The sequence below is a fragment of the Onychostoma macrolepis genome, chromosome 04 (assembly GCF_012432095.1).
Source record: "Onychostoma macrolepis isolate SWU-2019 chromosome 04, ASM1243209v1, whole genome shotgun sequence".
Lineage (NCBI taxonomy): Eukaryota > Metazoa > Chordata > Actinopteri > Cypriniformes > Cyprinidae > Onychostoma > Onychostoma macrolepis.
In genome coordinates this window covers 7,631,055-7,653,630 of record NC_081158.1, presented here as the reverse complement: position 1 = coordinate 7,653,630, position 22,576 = coordinate 7,631,055, and the positions used below count along the sequence as shown (strand labels likewise).

General features: G+C 40.8%; 1 pseudogene; it reads right to left on the bottom strand.

Annotated features, from left to right (window-relative positions):
• Positions 1 to 8,722: 8,722 nt before the first annotated feature.
• Positions 8,723 to 22,194, bottom strand: LOC131538465 (uncharacterized; annotated as a pseudogene).
• Positions 22,195 to 22,576: the final 382 nt, after the last annotated feature.

The following is a 22,576-nucleotide window of genomic DNA, read 5'->3' as shown; positions in this document are numbered from 1 at the left end:
GAACATACTGATGTATTGACAGTGTATTACTTCACCAAGTCCATAAATAGATGGTGAAGTATGGCTGGGCGGTAAGATGGAATATATCGTTGCCACGGTATTAAGTGTCTATTGTTAAAGATTTTGCTATATCATTTATTTTGCGGTATGCATGGGCAGGACAGGAAACGAGGCTATAAACAAAATAAACTAAACATAGACTTAGAAAACACGAAGGGCTCCGCAATGTCACTACCACTAGGAGAGCGATAAACGCTAGAAAATACTGGAACTAAACAAACACAGAATGGCTTGGTAAAGCAGCTATCACTAGGAGAGTGATGTAGCAAATTAGCTTAAAAAAAGGGAATTTTTTATAATTAATTATAACTGGTTATAATTAATAATAAATATTTAGATTAGATCTTAGAATTAACTGTAGCAGAATCGATATTATTTGATCTGTCCGTCCACCGAGCAGACAATATAATTATTTATCAATTCTAGGAAGATTATTTTCCTGGCCAAGGAACAATAGCCTTCCTACTTATACAGTGCTAGCAGTAGTTTAGCATGTAGCAAGGAGCACTCATTCAGCGACTTTGAAATGTGAGCGGAACACAGAGACAATCAATTGTGAATATATGGGATTTAATAAACGAAACTATAACTAACATACAACTAACTTAAGCAAAACACATACAGAATGAAGGAAAGTAAGGAAGAGAGAGAGAAAAGACTGGCAGTATGTCACATCAATTAACCACAACCTAAATGAGAATCATCAAAGAATCACAATTGACCTTATGCACGGTTACTTCCTGGTTGTAGATAAGCCAGCTCAGTCATTTCCGGTCAAGTGTCCTGTGCCGTAAGAGGAGCGTCCTTTACTCGGTTTCTCTACATAATCCATTCACAATTAGGAGAAAAGTTTTGTTTGTCTAAGATGACCAAACGTCCACGTATTCCGTTTCAGGAATGACAAAATGCGAATGTTAAACTTACGCGAGGGAATCCGTTAAATCATGCCGCGATCATTGCTATGATTGAGAGCGGCAACGGAATGAATCACCTGACGAGCCGATGTCAAAATAAAGCTGTGCAGTGATTCAGACTAACAAAGCTACAGGTCTGTGTTGGATAAAACTTAAACGATGTAGTTATTTAAATTAAATCTAAACATTTCAAAATACTGAATGCATTATTTATTTGTTATACCAACTCATTTAATTTGTATTTGACTATATAGGTATTTAAATAATTCAGCATTATAGTCTGTGACTTGGTGACTTCCTGCAGTTGCTATACTTTATACTTCAGCGTAGCATTTGGACCAATCAGACACAATCTTTCATTTGATTTAACAAATTAAATTAGTTATTAGATTAACAAATAATCACAGACCCCTCACCCAATACACATCCTTGGGTGCCCCTATGTCTGTGGACGCCTCCAGGCCCCCCTGGTGCCATGGCAACCCATCAGATAACACTAGTTTTACTGCTCAAAGGAATGCAAATGGTCGAGCAACACTCACTTCATATTCCCTTTAGGAAAAAGACATTATGCCATAAAATGGACTCTTCTCTAATTAATTCATAGAAAAACCTTTCTTTGAATGAGCACACATATCATTAGGACATTGTGTATATTATTACTGTTTTTGTATATGTTTTTGTGTATTGTATACCGTTTTATGCATGCTTATAATAGATCACTAGTTAATATCATTTTAACGGTAACATGTCTGGTCTCTATCAATTCGTCTTCGGATGATCTAAGTGAGAGTGAATATTACATGTTGATACCTATGCAACATATTAATGTCCTAAGAATCTTTAATGGTTTGTATAACAACTATTAATCCAACCCCTTTGCAAATTAACATGCTCTCAGACAAAGAGTCATAAACCCCCCCAGTATTTCCAAACTCCCGCTTGGAAATTCAGCCTTTCTCATTGGTCAAGCCCATCTTTTATTATTAGTTAATAAAAGTTGTGTGCACAAATTACATGAGTTTCTGGTTCTGCCTTGCAAATTAATGTCCCTTTACGATTCTGACCCTCGCTACATACTCTAATGCATTAATACTTAAGAAAGTATTTTCTGTGGCCATGAAAATATCCTTTCTTAGAGTTGATTTGAACTTGTACTGAATGGTCGCTGGACAACCATATCAGTTGATGGCAATTTAATTCTGCTACAGTTATCACTGTCAGCCGATACAAATAATTGTAATTAATTGTAATTATTTATATACAATTCCCTTTTAAGCTAATTTGCTACATCAGTGCGATAAAGTACTAAATTTGTTATAATATTTATTTTATAATAAATCAAAAGACGTGAAAAACTACGTTGAAATGGCAGCTGCAGCCAATGAGTGATCCTATACTGCCATCTCTTGGTTATAACGGTAATTTCATTTTCATCTTAAAAAGTCTATTTTTTGCCGAGACACGTTTTTAGCATATTTCTTCATGTCGTCTTCATGAATGAAAACTGAACCTTTAATAATGGGAATTTTACCACACAGAGTTGAGAAATAATAAATGCCTTAAAATTTTATAAGATTTTAAAAATGTGTTCATGGCTTTGAAGGTAAGATATTGATTATCGAGAATACCATTAAGACGTTGTTTAAGAGATTAGCCTAACTGCCTAAACAGTTACGATAGTGTTTGTTTGTCAGCATTTAAATGCACAGTTATACTTACGTGGGTACTTTCCTGGGATTACCAGACTCTGCATATAAAATTATATGTTTTTTAATAACATGAAACTGTATGTTAATTCCGCAATCATTATTTACAGTGTTGCATTTATTTAGTTTCTCAGTTTCTAATAAGAATGAGGCAGGAGATATTTTTGTGAGTCTCTACCTATATATAGCACATATAAAATGAGCTTCACCGGAAGATTACGAGCTGGCTTATCTTTATCCGGAAGTTCTAAATAGCGCTCCGTGCATATGGTCAATTCACCTTAAAAGGGGTTCAAACTCATCTAAATAGTTGTAAATGGTTACTTGCATTGGTATTGTTGCAGAATAAGAGTCCTGATGTGGTAGACACAAGGTTCTTGATGATTTCTTATGTGAGTGAGCTGTAATCATTTGTAAGGTTTTATCCTTCATTTTATAAATTTTAGCTTTAGGGAACCAAATCGTAGAAATTCGGTTTTGATCTGATTAATTGATATTAATCAAAATGTTATAATTTATACCTTATTAACAACTCGTCCCGCGAGTATTAATACAGTATAATTCAGCAATGCTTCTTATTGTTGATAAGAATACAGAATTGATTGGGAAATTTGCCTGAGCAACAGGTAACACGATCTATGGCAAATAATTTAAGATTTGAAAATCAAGGCACCAGACTATTCATTAAAAAATTAATCGAGCGTTTATTTACTATTCTAGGGTACAATACAAAACGAAACACATACACACACATACACACATTATGGCAAGATCAAAGCAGTTTGAAGGAGGTTAACTATTCTCTTTTCTTGAGAAATAAGGACGACCTTGGGGACGTCACAAACGGAAGACTCAGTTATTGTTATCTTTTAACGATTCATTCAATTCAACCAGCTTCAGCGAATAAGAGATTTGTTTGTTTACTTATCGTGAGTTGAAATTGAAGGCGGTACTTCTTGAGGGTTTACTGGAGGGAAACCCAGGACTTTTCCTGCTGACGTTTTGTTGTCGCGTGACGTCACTCGGGATTCCTCCTTTGGATTTGATGGCTTCCTGGCAGCGCGCGAATAGCGAGTTTGAAGTTCTTACAAATTCAAGTAGCAAACACTACATGCTACTTGAATTTGTGATTGGTTGACTGCAAAATTAAAATATTAAACAGAATGATAAAATAACATTAACTGGTTAATGGCCATTTCAAATAAACGTTTCAGTTCAGAACTATTAAATTTGATTTTGATTCTGTTTCTGGTTATGTTCCTCGCAAAATTTCTTTCGTTTCTAGTTTCTTGAACTGGTTCACTGCAAAAAATGCTTTTCTTACTTAGATTTTTTGTCTTGTTTTCAGCCCAAATATCAAAAAATTGTCAACAATTTTTAACAAGTAAAAATTGTCTTGTTTTCAAAAAACATGTCAAAATTAAGTGAGTTTTTGCTTGAAACAAGCAAAATAATCTGCCAATGGGGTAAGCAAAATAATCTTGTTTATATAATATATAGTAGCAGTGCGAACCAACCCCGTAACGTCACACGTGGTGGTACTGCAAGATGGTGGCGCCCTTACTCCAAAAGCTATAACAAAACATCCTTTTTTCTTTAAAATGGTTTACTAAACAATGAAAACTTTAGTAAAACTTTACTAAATGTTTCACTTAATGAATGTAAACAACGTATGCTGTCCTGTGTCAGCACCACCATATGCGGATACACTGTTTACGTTGTTTATGGCTTTGATCTGAATGTAAACAACTTATCTGCGTACATACCTTGTTTACGTATGTGATACTCTCCAAAATGGCACTATAGGGTGACACGGAGGAGACGAATTGTTGAATAAATCATTATTTTTGTTTTCTTAGAGCATAAAAAGTATTCTCGTAGCTTCGACAGAGAGCCTGAGCCTGCCGTGACACGAGAGCCAGTGCATAGACGCGCGACTGAGCTGATCATCGCCCTGGAGCTTGAGCCTCTAGAGAAGTCTGACCAGGTGTGTGAGCTGGCAACATCGCCCGTCCCCCAAGGGAGTACTGGTGGAGATTGAGGGCTTTGAGGGAAGCCCCTCCCACACTCCCAATACTGAGGGTGAGCTGCAGCTGGTCCCTGGATATTACTATGAGTAACTCATGGACATTTTTCAAATGGACTTAACCTGTTAACCCGCACCAGGACGCCGGCACACTGAACGCTCTCTGTTTGCACATGTCATTGTTTACGAATAGATTAAATGAAACGTGACATTTAGTTTTGACAAACTATATAACATTCTGAAGGTCTAAGCCTAAAGCATCGACGACAGATCGCTGTTTTTCGATGGATAGCTTGTAAGGAATGTATTTGCTAAATTTGTGTAAGCAGTACACATCAAAACATCAAACATCCATAATAAAAATGCAGTACATACCAGCTTCATCGTAATATTGAGTCACAAATGCATCCACTGCTGTAAATCCCGGTTTAGTTAGAGGTAAGGGTCCACGGAACAACATCCCATCGGGCACTTTTAGTCCAACGAAACAAAAACGTTGTAATATAGATGGATATTCCTTTGTTTACATTTCACTTCTTCAGGAGAGTTATTGTTTGTCCCTTAACCCTCTGGGGTCGACAAACGCATATATGTGTTTTGAGGCAGATTTTTACACCACTGTTGTATCGTCAGCAAACTTAATAATATAATTGTCCTGATGGTGTGCGACACAGTCATGGGTAAGTAATGTGAACAGTAGTGAACTGAGGACACATCCCTGAGGTGCTCCGGTGTTCAGAATGAAAGAATGAGATGTGTTCTCATGTATCCTCACTGCTTGGGTTCTATTTGTCAAAAAATCCAGGACCCAGTTACACATTGTGGCATTGAGTCCAAGTGCATGAAGTTTACTGATGAGGGTCTGTGGCAAGATTGTATTAAAAGCAGAACTGAAGTCCACAGAAAGCATCCTGACATATCTGTTCTTGTCTTCCAAATGCGAAAGAGCCAAATGGATGACATGCGATATGGCATCTGCAGTAGAACGATTTTGTCTGTAAGCAAACTGTAAAGGGTCTAGTGTAGGTGGAATAATTGTCTTGATGTAAGCCATCACCAACCGTTCGAAACACTTCATGATAATTGACATGAGTGCGACAGGTCGATTGTCGTCAAGGCAAGTAACTTTTTGGTACAGGAATGATGATGGAAGTTCTGAGGCATCCTGGAACTACAGATTGGGCCAACGATATATTAACCCTCTGGGGTCGACAAACGCATATATGCGTTTTGAGGCAGATTTTCCTGATAAGGCCGAAATGAGCTTGAATTACTCTGCCATTTTTGATCGTACAGATAAGAGCAATACACCATTCGAATCTGTAAGGGGTCTACTTTTATTTGTATACACTCATAATAACAACTAAACATTGTGCTTTTGAAGAATAAAGAAAATATACAGGATGCGTTCTCCGTCTCCGCGAACTGCTTTTTGAAACACGTCACTAAAATGTAACTCAGCAAATACTTCACACAGAGACATGAGAAATATATCTATAGAAAGCTTGACATGTCTGCTGTTAAATGAAGCCAGTCATACTGAAACCAAGGACATGTCCAGTTTTTCCGTCTGGTCTCATTATCTCTAATTAGGTCACGCCCACGCGCTGCTCGCGCTTTTGTTATTACAAATCTCCACGCGAGCCACGCGGCATGCAAACGCCCACACCACCGTAAACAAAGCAGCAACGCGTTCATCTCGGATACTTTTCAGTTTTGGAAGAACACGCTGAGAGGAAAAAAAGTTATATTTACCTCAGAAACGTGCTGAAAAGAAAAAGAGTTGTATTTACCCCCAGAAGACGCGCTGAGAGGAAAAAGCTTTGTTTACCTCACAAACCGAACGCGAGCGCCACTGGAGCTGGTGGAGGAGGAGATACTTTATATCGAGTAAGTAATGTTTCTTATTGGCATTCGATAATGTGTTGTTGTGACAAAGTTGAAGGCATTTACTAGGTGAACTTTTCCCAAACTATAACTCCAGAATAAAATGTGTAAAATCGAGTGCAACATTTTGAAATATGATTGCATTTAAATGTTGCACGACGTGAGGATAGTTATATGTTCTATAAACGATATAAAAGTAATGTCTAAGAAAGTTTAGACCAATCTTTACTGTGAATTAGCCTACTCTGTTTGCAAATACCTGCTCAAACATGTTTATAATAAGCTTAACAATAATTTAGTTTCTCAGTTATAAAATGTTGTTTTTGTATTGTATGATAATACATGCAAAGCATGTGTGCAGCTGTTATAAAATCACGTGGGCAATATTGGTGATTGCTAATGTAATAATATAGTTGCTCCTGATAAGACTATCAACATGCTCACTAATTTATTTATTAATTTTAGTGGGGGGGGGGGGGGTTGCTTTATTTTGAATGGTAACAATATGTAGGCCTATATATTATAATAAATATAATGTACTGTTTTTGCTGTACTTTGTATCAAATAAATGAGCTGAAGACACTTCTTAAAAAAAAAAAAACACATTACAAATCTTACCGTTTAAATAATTTGACTGGTAGTGTATGTATTGTCACCATGCTTGCTTTGTCTTTGTCCGTTCATTGTGTTGCTCACGTCTGTTTTATGTTTTCTCATGCAGTTTCTGCTGTCCCCTGTTTTCCTGGGTTCCAGTTTCCTGCCACTTTTTGGATATTTTGGATATTGCACCCACGATGTCCGGACTCTTCTGTTGTTTATTTGTTTGTTTGTTCCTAATAAACTGTTTAACTGCACTCGCAAGTGAATCTCAAGTTATTTTATGTGATAGTTATATGTATACACATTTCTTTTTTCCTCACATTCTTTCTTGTAACTCTTCTCTCTCAGTCACACACCTGACTCAATGGCTCATTATGGAGCTCATTATGCGGGCCTTTGTCTTCTCAGGTGTGAGTCACAGCATTATCCAGGATAGTTCACGTCCTCTCGCATAGAGCCTTTCCACTCAAAAAGTGACTTAGAAAATTTAAATCAATATATTGTTTTCTCTGAATGAGTGAGATATTCAGATAATTTTGAAGCAAATATTATAGGCTACAAGATCCAGTTCTCAAAAGTCTTGTGAACAAATGTTCTGTATGTGTTTTATGGCCTTGTTTCAGTTACTTTAAAATTTTAGTTTTTATCTAACCACGCATAAACGTTGTTTTCTCAAAAACACAATCACGTACGTACATGCTGCTCACATATTATTGTAGCCCAGTTTGTGCTGAATACAGTGTTTTTAGACTTTTAATGTTTACAAGCAACTGAAAAAAGCACAAATGTCAGGGCATATCAAAACTTCTCCGGGGCCCAAAAACACCCTCAGACCCCAGAGGGTTAAGGTTGGTGGGGTGCTGGACGTCGCTTGGAGTGGAACATTGCGCCGGTATTTTGGAAAGAGAAAGCAGCTTCTATGGAAGCAGGTACTGCTGCGGTATCTGTAAAGAGAATGCGGCTTCTGAGGAAGCGGGTTCTGCTGCAGAAAAGGAAAAATAGAGATGAGTGGGAAGTAGAGATACGCGCTCCAGCTGGAGCAGGCACTGCTGCGGCAGTGGGAAGTAGAGATACAGGATCCAGCAGGAGCAGGCACTGCTGCGGCAGTGGGCAGTAGAGATACAGGCTCCAGCAGGAGCAGGCACTGCTGCGGCAGTGGGAAGTAGAGATGAGTGGAAAGTAGGGATACAGGGTCCTGCGGGAGTGAGCACTTCTGTGGAATCTGAAAAGAGAATGAGGCTTCTGCGGAAGCAGGCACTGCTGCGGCAGTGGGAAGTTGAGATACATGCTCCTGTGGGAGCAGGCACTGCTGCGGCAGTGGGAAGTAGAGATACATGCTCCTGTGGGAGCAGGCACTGCTGCGGCAGTGGGAAGTAGAGATACATGCTCCTGCGGGAGCGGGCACTGCTGCGGCAGTGGAAAGTAGAGATACAGGCTCCTGCGGGAGTGGGTACTGCTGCGGCAGTGGGGAAAAATAAGGCTCCTGCTGAGATGGTTGATGTGAAGATGAGCCGCTGCGGGTGGATTTGGTGGTGTTAAAAAGGATGGCTATGGTGAGTCTGAAGTTCAAGTGAACGAGGCGCTAAAGGGGTTGGCTGATGAGGGTTCGTTGAGCTTCTCTGATGTGGAAGCGGTCTGAACGAATGTAAGCCTCTGACGTCCAGCGGCCGAGTGCCTGGATCTGAGGCTGGGAGAGGCCTTTTTGGGTGGCTGTGGTTGCTGCGCCTATACGGAAGGAGTGGCTGGAGTAATGATCTGCTGGGATACCGGATAGCAGTAGAATGGACTTGAGGTGTTTTTGGAAACAGAAACGTGTGGCGGGACGATCAGAGTCGTCCACGAAAAGCGGGTCAGATGGGAGTTTGGCCTGCGGGCTCCTGTAATGCAGGTAGGCTAAGAGGGTTTGGTAAGGATGGATTGGTGACTGGAGATTGAAGATGTAAATGACGTGGCCTCTTCTTGCTTGGTCTGTCTTGTTTGCTCAATGAAATAAGAGATTGCTTGGTGTCTAGCACTGATAGGTCTGAAAAGGTTGGGTGGATTTTTGAAGTTGGATGTGATGGTGAGTTCCGAGCATCTGAGGAAACCGAAGAAGGCCAATATGAGCATGGTGTCGAGCGTGCGGGCGGTGTGCATAGAATGGTAGCCTCTGCGGAGGGTGGAAATGCATTTGGTTAAGATCTCTAGAGTTATTGGCTGTCTAGCGTCTGGGCGGTTGGGTTGGGCTCTTTGGATGCCTTTAATGAGCATGAATGTCTGAGAGCTTGCTATTTCTGAGGAGGGTGAGCTGAACATGAGCTTGTGGAAAAATTGGACTCCGCTAAGGTAGCCTTTGATGGAGCTAGCCTGGAGGTTTTTGTTGGCGTTAAGATGGGAGATGAACGAGGTGATGGTGAGCAGGGAAAAATCAGGAAAAGGCAGGTTGAAGGAATTGTGAAAAATTTTAAAACTGTTCCAAGCAGCGAAGTAGGATTGAATGGTCCTAGGGGAGACGGCCTGGAGGATAGAACTGAGGGAGGCATCTAGGAGGTTTCTTAGTGGGTGGTTTACGGGAATATCAGCTCTGAATAGGGAGGTACTGGTGTTGGGAGTGGGTCGGCATCCGGCGCCAAAAGCCTGAATTTCTGGAAAGCAAACCGAGAGAGAGAGTCAGCTGTTTGACTTTTGATGTTTTGCATTTAGAATGAATTGGACGCATGCTGAAATCCAAATGAGACGTCTTAAAAGGGGCATTAATGCAGGGTAATGAGACCGGCCTTTATTTATGCAATGCACGACCGCTTCATTATCGCAATGCACTAAGATGCTGGTGGTGGACCATTCTTTCCCCCACAGAGCCGCTGCGGCGACAAGAGGATATACAGGTGCTGGTCATATAATTAGAATATCATAAATTTTTTTATTTATTTCACTAATTCCATTCAAAAAGTGAAACTTGTATATTATATTCATTTATTACACACAGACTGATATATTTCAAATGTTTATTTCTTTTAACCCTTTAAGACCTGCCATAGAACAATTCCGCCAGAGTATATCTTAGTATTTTTACATGCTGTGCTGTCATTCTTTTGAGTATTTTTAAATGCCATATATCAATACAATCCTTACACCTCCAATTTGAAGGCTGTGTATGTAAGAAATCCATAATTACTAGATAAATAGCTCAAAAGTGCAATAAACCAACAAAAATATGAAAATCTTTTTTTTTTTTCAACATATTTTACTAAATTCAGAAATATCACAAATGTCAAACCTCAAACTTGCCAATGTAAAAAACTTGCATAAAACACTTTGAAACTACATACAATTGATTTGGACTGATTACATAAATTCGTTTGTGAGATACACTCATTTTTATAAACGTGCATTGTGAAGTCAAACTGATAATATATTGCTTTTGAGAGCAACTACAAAAGACAATGTAAAATAATCAGTTACACTACTCTAAAATCTGTAATTTATCATAACTAAAAATGCAGAAAGGCTGTGATAAAACTTGTGACAATTCCTGACTAGAATAATGCAGAGGGGTATGTGGCATGCTTCACAGATGAATGGAGTGCATTTGAAGTTGTGGGGTAAAAAAATATAACATTTTGCTTTTGAGAGCAATGTTGATTGAAAAATAAATACATAAAGAACATCTCAGTTATTCTTGTGTAAAAACAAAACAAAACAAATACATAAAACAAAAATAAACCCCACTAGAAACAGATTCTGGAGCAGATGAGCAGTCGGAGAGTTCCTCGTCGTCGCACGCGAGTAACGTTAGAAGCTCCAAAACCTCCGCGTGCATGTACTTATGTTTTCATGCAGTCGTAACATTATGCACGCGAGTGTGTGATTGTGCTTGCATTTGTAACGGTGCATTTGTGTGCATGTGTGAAAAAGAAAAAAAGCAACAGATTGCAATGATAAATAAATAAGAGTGATGAATAGAACGCAGCCGCCGCAGCAGTAGTATATACGTACAGCACATGAAAGTCAAATGTCGCGGCTTGTGACGTCACCACATGGGACACACCTTGGGGTCATAGTGCACAGAACGTGATTACGTCATAGTAGACGTAGGAAAAGGTTTGTAGCAACCTCAGATCTATAGAACATGTGTGCAAAGACGTGCAATGTTTTTTTTTAGTGTATTTTGTTGTATACGCATTTTATGCAATTTGTGCAGACTTGTTAGAGGGTGAAAACAACGCAACAGGAGCATGTTGTAGACTTGATCTGACTGTGTAACGTCTCTGATTTTGAATGCAAAAAGAATTATTGCGCTACCCAGAGACACGCAAACCGGAGCACGGGCGCTCCCGTCAGTTTTAAAGGGTTAATTTTGATGATTATAACTGACAACTAAGGAAAATCCCAAATTCAGTATCTCAGAAAATTTGGATATTATGAAAAGGTTCAATATTGAAGACACCTGGTGCCACACTCTAATCAGCTAATTAACTCAAAACACCTACAAAGGCCTTTAAATGGTCTCTCAGTCTAGTTCTGTAGGCTACACAATCATGGGGAAGACTGCTGACTTGACAGTTGTCCAAAAGTCGACCATTGACACGTTGCACAAGGAGGGCAAGACACAAAAGGTCATTGCAAAAGAGGCTGGCTGTTCACAGAGCTGTGTCCAAGCACATTAATAGAGAGGCGAAGGGAAGGAAAAGATGTGCTAGAAAAAAGTGTACAAGCAATAGGGATAACCGCACCCTGGAGAGGATTGTGAAACAAAAGCCATTCAAAAATGTGGGGGAGATTCACAAAGAGTGGATTGCAGCTGGAGTCAGTGCTTCAAGAACCACTACGCACAGACTTATGCAAGATATGGGTTTCAGCTGTCGCATTCCTTGTGTCAAGCCACTCTTGAACAACAGACAGCGTCAGAAGCGTCTCGCTTCTGGACTGGACTGCTGCTGAGTGGTCCAAAGTTACTTTATGTTCTCTGATGAAAGTAAATTTTGCATTTCCTTTGGAAATCAGGGTCCCAGAGTCTGGAGGAAGAGAGGAGAGGCACACAATCCACGTTGCTTGAGGTCCAATGTAAAGTTTCCACAGTCAGTGATGGTTTGGGGTGCCATGTCATCTGCTGGTGTTGGTCCCACTGTATTTTCTGAGGTCCAAGGTCAACGCAGCCGTATACCAGGAAGTTTTAAAGCACTTCATGCTTCCTGCTGCTGACCAACTTTATGGAGATGCAGATTTCATTTTCCAACAGAACTTGGCACCTGCACACAGTGCCAAAGCAACCAGTATCTGGTTTAAGGACCATGGTATCCCTGTTCTTAATTGGCCATCAAACTCGCCTGACCTTAACCCCATAGAAAATCTATGGGGTATTGTGAAGAGGAAGATGCAAAATGCCAGACCCAACAATGCAGAAGAGCTGAAGGCCACTATCAGAGCAACCTGGGCTCTCATAACACCTGAGCAGTGCCACAGACTGATCGACTCCATGCCATGCCACGCCACATTGCTGCAGTAATTCAGGCAAAAGGAGCCCCAACTAAGTATTGAGTGCTGTACATGTTCATACTTTTCATGTTCATACTTTTCAGTTGGCCAAGATTTCTAAAAATCCTTTCTTTGTATTGGTCTTAAGTAATATTCTGAGATACTGAATTTGGGATTTTCCTTAGTTGTCAGTTATAATCATCAAAATTAAAAGAAATAAACATTTGAAATATATCAGTCTGTGTGTAATGAATGAATATAATATACAAGTTTCACTTTTTTTAAATGGAATTAGTGAAATAAATCAACTTTTTGATGATATTCTAATTATATGACCAGCACCTGTAATTCGAACAGTGCTGAGGATGAGAGAGACTGTGGCAAATCTGACAGCTGGGGAGGCCACATAGATACAAACCAGCGGCCTTGGAAAAATCCCATTAAACCGCAGGAGGGGGCGGCGTCCGTAAATAATCGGATGTCGTCGGGGCGGGAAACCATGCTGTTATAGAAGGATAAGCCGTTCCATTGTTTGAGGAAGTTTATCCATAACCTGAGCTTGTTGCAACACGAGCTAGATAAGGATAATTGATCCTTAAGCGCATGCACAGAGGACGCGAGGGAAAGGAGGTGAGAGATGAAAGGGCTGCCCTGCGGGATGATGCGCATTGCGAAGTTTAGGTGACCAAGGATAGACAACAGTTCGCGTTTGGAACAGTTCGGGTTGTCTAAGAGGGCGGAAGCGAGCAGGATCGTTCTATCGATTTTTTCTTCAAGCAAAGAAGCCTGGAATTTGAGAGAGTCTAATTGGATGCCTAAAAATTCGATGGATGTGGTTGGGCCCGTGGTTTTCTCCTGGGCGAGCGGAATCAAGAGTATGGAAAAGACTTCCTGGACTGTTGAGAGATGTGCGGCTGGGATGGAGCCGGGAGGCGAGATGAACAAAAAATCGTCCAAATATGGATGAGGTAAGGGATTGCATAATTATTGGAGAGGATCCAGCAGATGGCCTCTGATAGCATGTTGAAAATTTTTGGCCGAAGGTTAGGCGGACGGAAAAGTAAAATTGTTCGTGCCAGTGTATGCCGAATAACTGCCAAAAATCTGGATGGATGGGCATTACCTTGAAGGCAGAGGTGATGTCGACTTTGGCCAGCCACGCGCCACAACCCGCATCTTTAACCCTCTGGGGTCTAAGGGTGTTTTGGGGGCCTGGAGAAGTTTTGACATGCCCTTACATTTGTGCTTTTTTCAGTTACTTATAAACATATAAATGGCTAAAGTCTTATATCACTGTAAACAGCACAAACTGGGCTACAATAATATGTTAGCAGCATTTATGTACATGATTTTGTTTTTGAGATAGAAACGTTTATGCGTGGTTAGTGAAAAACTAAAATTTTGAAGTCACTGAAATAAGGCCATAAAACACATACAGAACATTTGTTCACAAGACTTTTGCGAACTGGATCTTGTAGCCTAGAATTTTTGCTTCAAAATGATCTGAAAATAATCTAACTCACTCATTCACAGAAAACAATATATTGATTTAAATTTTCTAAGTCACTTTTTGAGTGGAAAGGCTCTATGCGAGAGGACGTGAACTATCCTGGATAATGCTGTGACTCACACCTGAGAAGACAAAGGCCCGCATAATGAGCTCCATAATGAGCCATTGAGTCAGGTATGTGACCGAGAGAGAAGAGTTACAAGAAAGAATCTGAGGAAAAAAGAAATGTGTATACATATAACTATCACATAAAATAACTTGAGATTCACTTGTGAGTGCAGTTAAACAGTTTATTAGGAACAAACAAACAAATAAACAACAGAAGAGTCAAGACATCGTGGGTGCAATATCCAAAATATCCAAAACAGTGGCAGGAAACGGGAACCCAGGAAAACAGGAGACAGCAGAAACTGCATGAGAAAACACAAAACAGACGTGAGCAACACAATGAACGGACAAAGACAAAGCAAACATGGTGACAATACATACACTACCAGTCAAATTATTTAAACAGTAAGATTTGTGTAGAACAGTAACAGTAAGAAGTGTCTTCAGCTCACCAAGCCTGCATTCATTTGATCCAAAGTACAGCAAAAACAGTACATTATATTTATTATAATATAAAGGCCTACATATTTTTTCTATTCAAAATAAATAAAGCATAGAACATATAACTATCCTCACGTCGTGCAACATTTAAATGCAATGTTGCCTATCATATTTCAAAATGTTGCACTCGATTTTACACATTTTATTCTGGAGTTATAGTTTGGGAAAAGTTCACCAGTAAATGCGTTCAACTTTGTCACAACAACACATTATCGAATGCCAATAAGAAACATTACTTACTCGGTATAAAGTATCTCCTCCTCCGCGGCTCCAGCTGCGCTCGCGTTCTGTTTGTGAGGTAAACAAAAGCTTTTTCCTCTCAGCGCGTTTCTGAGGTAAATACAAGGCTTTTTCCTCACAGAGTGTTCTTCCAAAACTGAAAAGTATCTGAGATGAACGCGTTGCTGCTTTGTTTACGGTGGTGTGGGCGTTTACATGCTAGTGACGTGTTTCAAAAAGCAGTTCGCGGAGACAGAGAAGACGGAGAGCACACCCTGTTTGTTTTCTTTATTCTTCAAAAGCACAAAGTTTAGTTTTTATTATGAGCAGGGCTGGAAATGGGGGGGGACGCGGGGGGACGGAGTCCGGGGAGTGAATTTCGAGGGGGGACGGCCTTTCATTTCAGATTTTTATTTTTTTATCCAATCAATAGCCTACGAAAGTGATCCGATTTCCGCAAATAAACAGTACAATATGTTGGCTGTATAATAAAAACGTCTACGATAGCTGCGTAATGTTGACTTTTGTGATTGGCCAAAATACCTGCAGACTGCAGCCAATGGAAATGCTTCTCTATTGGTGCGCGCTACGCCTCACAAAACAGAATGAAACCAGAGCGCTTCAGGTAAATTATCTGGGATAATGAACTTTGATTTTTTGCCGAAAATCTGAACAGAAACAGTTACTTTAACAAATGCGATAACAGAAACATTGATACGGATTAAGCTGTGTCAACATACCTGAAATGATAAAGGCTTTAATATAAAGTCTGTGAAAAATAATGACGTATGCCAGAAGAGCTCGCATTACCGTTAATGTGACACATATAGAACTAAAACCACATCATAGCATAAATATATGCTAAATATACACACGATACATAAAGAATACACACAAATGGTGACACAATGCCGTCAGAACTGTAAATGGACCCAGGGCTCTACATTAACGCTTGTCCGGAACAAGTGGATTTTTTTTTGAAGGGGCAGGTGAAAAAGCCCGTGCTGGCAAGTAGCCTGATTAAAACATCAACAAAGAATAACTAGGAAAGCACCGACATTTAGGGTAGAATGATTCGGATTTTCTTAAATTCAATAAACAGTGACTGATAATAGATTGACAGTAACAAGGTCAAGTTGAGGCTCGCGCAAGCTATGTGTGTGTGTGTGTGTGTGAGTGTGAGAGAGACTTTTATTAGAGAAATCAGGACAAATGAGCACAACAGCACACACTAAGAAACACATATGAACAAACAAAGCCTACTGAGGTAGAAAGTCAAAATGTTGCGTTTTATATAATATGTAACACCACACGACCAAGAGTGTTGTTTTTTCCCCGAATATCAAGATGATTACAAATGTATTGGTTTTAAATAAACAAGTAGTGAACAAGTAGACTAGTTAAGTAGTGACTTACATATTATAGATACAACATTGACTGACAAAAATAGAACCAGAGATCTCAGCAGAACAGCAACCCAGAGCTGTGTTTTCACTGAATGATTCAGCGTTTTTGAATGAATCGTTTGAATGAATCACTTACTGCCACCTACTGGCGGTTTAGTTTCATATGTAGCCTAAAAGTATAAATTCATTCATTCATTTACCAACACTGGAAACCAATTTAAGTGGGCAAATATCACAAATGCTTATTTAAGTAATAATAAGTAATAGAAGCAAAATGAACACATTTACACCACACACACACACACACGTTCGTTTTTTGTGAAAAGTGGGGACATCCCAAAGGCGTAATGGTTTTTATACTGTACAAACTGTATGTGCTATTGCTGTACACCTAAACCTACCCCTTACAGGAAACTTTCTGCTATTTCAGATTTTCAATACACTCCATTCTGTGTGATTTATAAGCGTTTTGAAGAGTGGGGACATGGAGTAATGTCCTGAAAAGTCACCTTCTCCTTGTAATACCTGTCATACCCTTGTCATTATACAAATCTATGTCCTCATTTGTCACAAAACGCGCACACACACACACACACACACGCACACACACACACACAAAACAAAAAACAAACTATGTTTCTTCCTAGACAAGTAATTTTTACTTGAACAAGTGAATGACAGAAACAAGGTTTAATGTCGAGCCCTGGGATCCATTTCACAGACTGATGCATTTTAATGGTCATCATGAACATCATAAATCCTACAAAGTTTTTTTATAATTTCATTACAAAGGTAAAACATTTATAACACTTTAATTTGAATTACCTTTGAATCAAATCAGAAAAAAAAAAAGAAGTTAATGCTGCTTTGAGAGTGTTTCTAATACAGCGGCTGTAGTAGTGAGGTTAATTGCTCTAATCTCTCCACTGACTGCTGTTATTAGTCTTTCTCTATTGTTATTATTATTATTATTATTATTATTACACTTTTTGAAAGTCATGAAAACACTATCATGTAGTTTTGCTTTATGGGCCAATTGGAATGCAAAAATATACATTTGTTCAAAGTCCCTAAAGTCTTTTATTTGATGGAGTCTCCCATTCACCACTGTATAAGTTTACTCAACCATGACAACTTCTGCTGCTGAGAAATACATTTTATATTGCGACCATTATTTTATAATGTATCATGAAAATTGTGACGTAACACTTCACAGTCACAATGGCACTGTATGACTGCTGTATCGGTTTCATTTCAGATTTTTCCTCTAATTCAAAATAATCATTAACTTGTTGACCAAGTTTTAAAATATCTGATATCCATGTTGTTAAATATTTGTAAATATATGTATTTTGTTCTGCAAATGCAACAGCATATGCAAAAAAATAGAAGTAAAAATTCAAATACAACCTGTCACAAACTGACTGTCTGCCACCCTTACTTTTTGTTGATAGTAAGAAAACAACAGCGAAAGATAGAGAAGGAGAGAAGTTTGAAGAAGAAAGAGTCAGTTTGGCAGGATGAAAAAGACATTATTAAATTACTTTGGACCACCTGTCAAAAAAGCTAGGACTGAGATGGCAGACGGTCATGATATAGAAAATAAGGATAAGAATGAGGAGGAAAATGAGCAGATTAAAGAAAATCCTGAACAGTCTAGAGAAAGTAAAGATCAGGGAGCTTCCAGTAGTGCAGGATGCATTCTCCCAAGCTGCTGGACAGAGGAACAATTCAGTTTTTTCTGTAAAGGGCATCCATGGCTAAAGAGCAGAAATGGCAAGCTTGGATGTGACACGTGTGGTAGTGTAGGAAGACTTGGACTACACCATCATATGCAGGGATCAAGGTTGGCCAAAGAATGGTTGGACTTTAAAATATGCTGTAGTGGAGATACAAGGGAGGCTCAACTGGCATCACTGCGGAGGAAAATCTGGCAACATAAAGAAAGCCATGGACATAAGACTGCGGATGAAATAATAAGAAAAGCAAAGGAGGGTAACTTAGAGTCCAGTGTTCTAAGGCAGAATACGCATTTGGAAGAGAACACAAACAAAATTTTCAGAACAGCATATATGATTTCCAAAAACCAGCAGCCCTTTAGCTTAATGCAGGATTTAGTTGATCTCCAGGAAGCCAATGGTATTACACTGGGAAGTGTGCTTCAGTCCAGAAAAAGCTGTGGGGACATATGTGAGTTTATCGGAGAAGAAATGAGAAAAAGTCTGGTGACACACATAATTGAAAATTATTCAAAAATTGGAGTGCTTATTGATGAGTCAACTACAGCAAGCCATTTGACTGTGTTAATTGTCTGTCTTAGATGTGCGATTGGCACAAGCCCACCCACAACAATAATATTTGAATTACTTCCACTAACGGAAACAACTGCAAAGGGCATTACAAGTTCACTTTTACAGTGTTTGCACCAGCACTTTCCTGAGGAGTTTCTCAAACGCAACTGGATCTCTTTCACTTCAGATGGTGCATCGAATATGATAGGTCGTATATCTGGAGTTTCTACCCAGCTGAAGCAACTTTACCCAGATCTTATTGTGTGGCACTGCTGTAACCACAGATTAGAACTTGCAGTTGGCGATACCATCAAGGAGAATGGAGAAGTCAACCACTTCCAAGCATTTATGGATAAGTTGTATTCCCTCTATCATGCATCTCCCAAAAATGAGCGAGAGCTACATCAAAATGCAGAAGAACTTTCTAACTGCGTTAGTATCAAAACACTGTTCGTCGCTGGTGGAGTTTATGTTTGTGAAGTGTCGACCGTTCTATCTGCCGCGGGAGTTCACGGCCACTGTTATTGTCGCAGTTTACATCCCCCTGTGTGCAAACGCTAAGGACGCGCTTCGCGAACTGTAGAGCGCCATCAGCGAACAACAAACAAATAACCCCGATGGCTTTTTCATCATAGCCGGTGACTTCAACCACGCAAGCTTAAAGACAGTTTTGCCAAAGTTCTACCAACATGTGAACTTTGCAACAAGGGGAAATAACACACTGGACTTTGTCTACACAACAGAAAAGAACGCTTACAAAGCCGATCCCAAAAATGGTCATATGCTCAAAAAATAAATAATCACTTCACAGACAGCAGTGACACACGGAGTCTGTGGAAAGCCATTCAGACCATCACAGACTACAAGCCCCCGCCACAGGCCTGTGATGATGACACATCCCTCCCAGATACACTCAACCACTTTTATTCACGGTTTGAAATGCAGAACGACACACCTGCACAAAAACTGCCCACACCTCCCAACGACCAGGCGCTCTGTCTGTCTCCAGCCGACGTAAGGAAGACCCTATCTAGGATCAACCCACGCAAGGCTGCGGGTCCCGACAACATACCTGGCCGTGTCCTGAAAGACTGTACTGTACAGCTGACAGATGTCCTAACAGATATTTTCAACACCTCGCTGAGCCAGGCAGTCGTCCCCACATGTCTCAAATCCACAACAATCATACCGGTACCAAAGAAATCACCTGTGTCCTGTCTAAATGACTACCGTCCCATAGCACTGACTCCAATCATAATGAAGTGCTTTGAGGGGTTAGTCATGCACAACATCAAAACCAGCCTCCCCAACACACTCGACCCGCTCCAGTTTGCATACCGTCCAAACCGCTCTACAGACGATGCAATCTCCTCCACCCTCCACCTGGCTCTTACCCACCTAGAAAACAAAGACTCTTATGTTAGAATGCTGTTCATTGACTTCAGCTCAGCATTCAACACAATAATCCCACAACAGCTCATAAATAAACTAAACCTGCTGGGCCTTAACAACTCCCTCTGTAATTGGATTCTGGACTTCCTAACCGGAAGACCTCAGTCAGTCCATGTCGCCCACAACACCTCGAGCACTACCACACTGAGCACAGGTGCCCCACAAGGCTGTGTGCTCAGCCCGCTGCTCTTCACGCTGCTGACCCACGACTGCACTGCCAAGTCCAGCTCCAACCACATCATCAAGTTTGCTGACGACACAACAGTGGTAGGTCTCATCAGCAACAATGATGAAGTGGCACAGCTGGCTGAATGGTGTGGCACTAACAACCTGTCCCTCAATGTGAGTAAGACAAAGGAGGTTGTGATGGACTTCAGAAGGAACTCCGGTGATCACCCCCCACTGACCATCGACAGCTCGCCTGTGGAGAGAGTCAGCAGCACTAAATTCCTGGGGGTGCACATCACAGAGGATCTCACCTGGACCACCAACACCATGTCACTCTCCAAGAAGGCACAACAGCGCTTACACTTCTGTATGCCTGTATCTATGTAGCACCGTGGTCCTGTGAGGCACGACATTTCATTCCACTGTATGCCCCCGCATGTAGCGGAATGACAATAAAGCTCAACTTGACTTGACTTGATTATATTTGAATTTTGAAGTAAGAAGTGTTGGATTATTTAGATCATGATTTTTCTCTTTTTTTCTAAGTAAAAAAAAAAAATAATAATCCGTTTTTTTATTTTTGTCTATTTAAATTCTGTTTACAAACTCAAAACACAATATTAATGGTCAAAAACTGAAAAAAATGACACCTTGCACTTGAAAATAGCACATTGTTAGAATTTTAGTCAAATAAACAAAATTTGTGAAAATGACCTATTTTACCCTTAGGTTTTAAAGGGTTAATCAGGGTTATGGCTTGGTCAATGTTGTGGTAGTGGAGAGAAAATTCTTCGAGTGGAATGAGGCTGTTAATGCTCGGGAAGGGGGAGTTGTGCGGGGATGAGAGATCAATTGACGATTGGACTGACGCGAAAACAAGGGAAGGGGGGAACATTGAAGGGGCCGATCATAAAGTTTGACTCGACTTCTTTTTTAATTAAGAGATCGACTGTGTCGGGTTCGGCAAGGGCGGACTGGAGGTTGGCACAAATGATGCTTTGATGACCAGACAGTAAAAAAATCGGTAAAGTTGGTGTCAGGGTGATGAGACAATTCAACAGACAAACGGTAAATATGCACGGGAGTTGATAAGTAGGGTTTATCATTTTTAATGGTAGATTTAAACACCGGGCATGTGATCCGTGCATGTGCGCTGCCACAAAAGCTGCAGATGTGCATATAGTGGCAGCGCTGCCTTGTGCACCTGCCACCGCTGAAGTTGGAGCAGGCCTGGTTGTTGGAGAAGGAAGAGGGGTGGTGTCGGTGGTCTGGAAGGGAGGATGGTGGGTCGGCTGTAGTGTTTAGGTGACGTGGGACATAGATGGTTGATTTGCGCTGAGGCGGTTCGGAGCAAGGAGGGATGAGCGGGGTGATGAGGGGGCATGCTGTGGTGGAAGGGGCGACGCAGCGGCAGACTGAGCATGTGACGTTGCGGCAGCCTAAGAAAACTATTGTGGAGTTCAGTATCCATAGCCCCTCAATAAGGACACTGGTTCCACTGGGCCACCCAGATGGCACCTTTTGCTGAAAACAGCTTGTGATAGGTGTAGAAGTGAGTGCCTCCGTATGATAACGCGAGCTCAGCGACTACTGCGAGATAGTCGCTGAGCTCACGTCTCCTGAGTGGAAAAGCTGTGCAAATTACTTCGGAGTAATGGGTGAAGGCGATGGTGAATTCAGAAAATGATAAAATGCGTGACGGATTATGTGCTGTATTTTTAAGTGTGATGGAGAAAATCACTGCAATCAGTTTGGCGGTCTGAAGAAGGTGGTGAAAATGGTGACAGGAGAGAAAAAAGGTCTATGTCCGCACCTGCTAGGATCTGTGACCTGATACTGCCAATAACTGGGGGTGGTTCCAGGGCAGGGGCGTTCGGTGGGACGGGCATCGGTATGGCAGATGCCAGCGTGAACGAAGGGTGAGCCTGAGGATGAGGAAGAGGAGAAGGAATAGCGACGGCTCCTGGAGTGAAGGCGGAAGGAAGAAAAGGAGGGAGAGGGGGCTCGGAAGAAGTCTAACGGAGGCAGCCTCACGCTAGGGTTTGATGGCAGGGCCGTAGGCCATGGACCGGGGAGAGGATAGAAGGAAGGAGAAGGGAAAGACCGTGTGCGGGCCGGTGCGGCGCCGGGAGCAGCTGTGGGCTGAAGCTCAGCGGAGAAACAGGCTAGGGCTAGCAGCGACAGAGTCCAGGGCATGGCCCAGGCTTGCCGAGGGCCTGCTACGGCGGCTTGAAGACCGGAGGCCCTTCCTCGTGGGCGTGGTATTTGGAT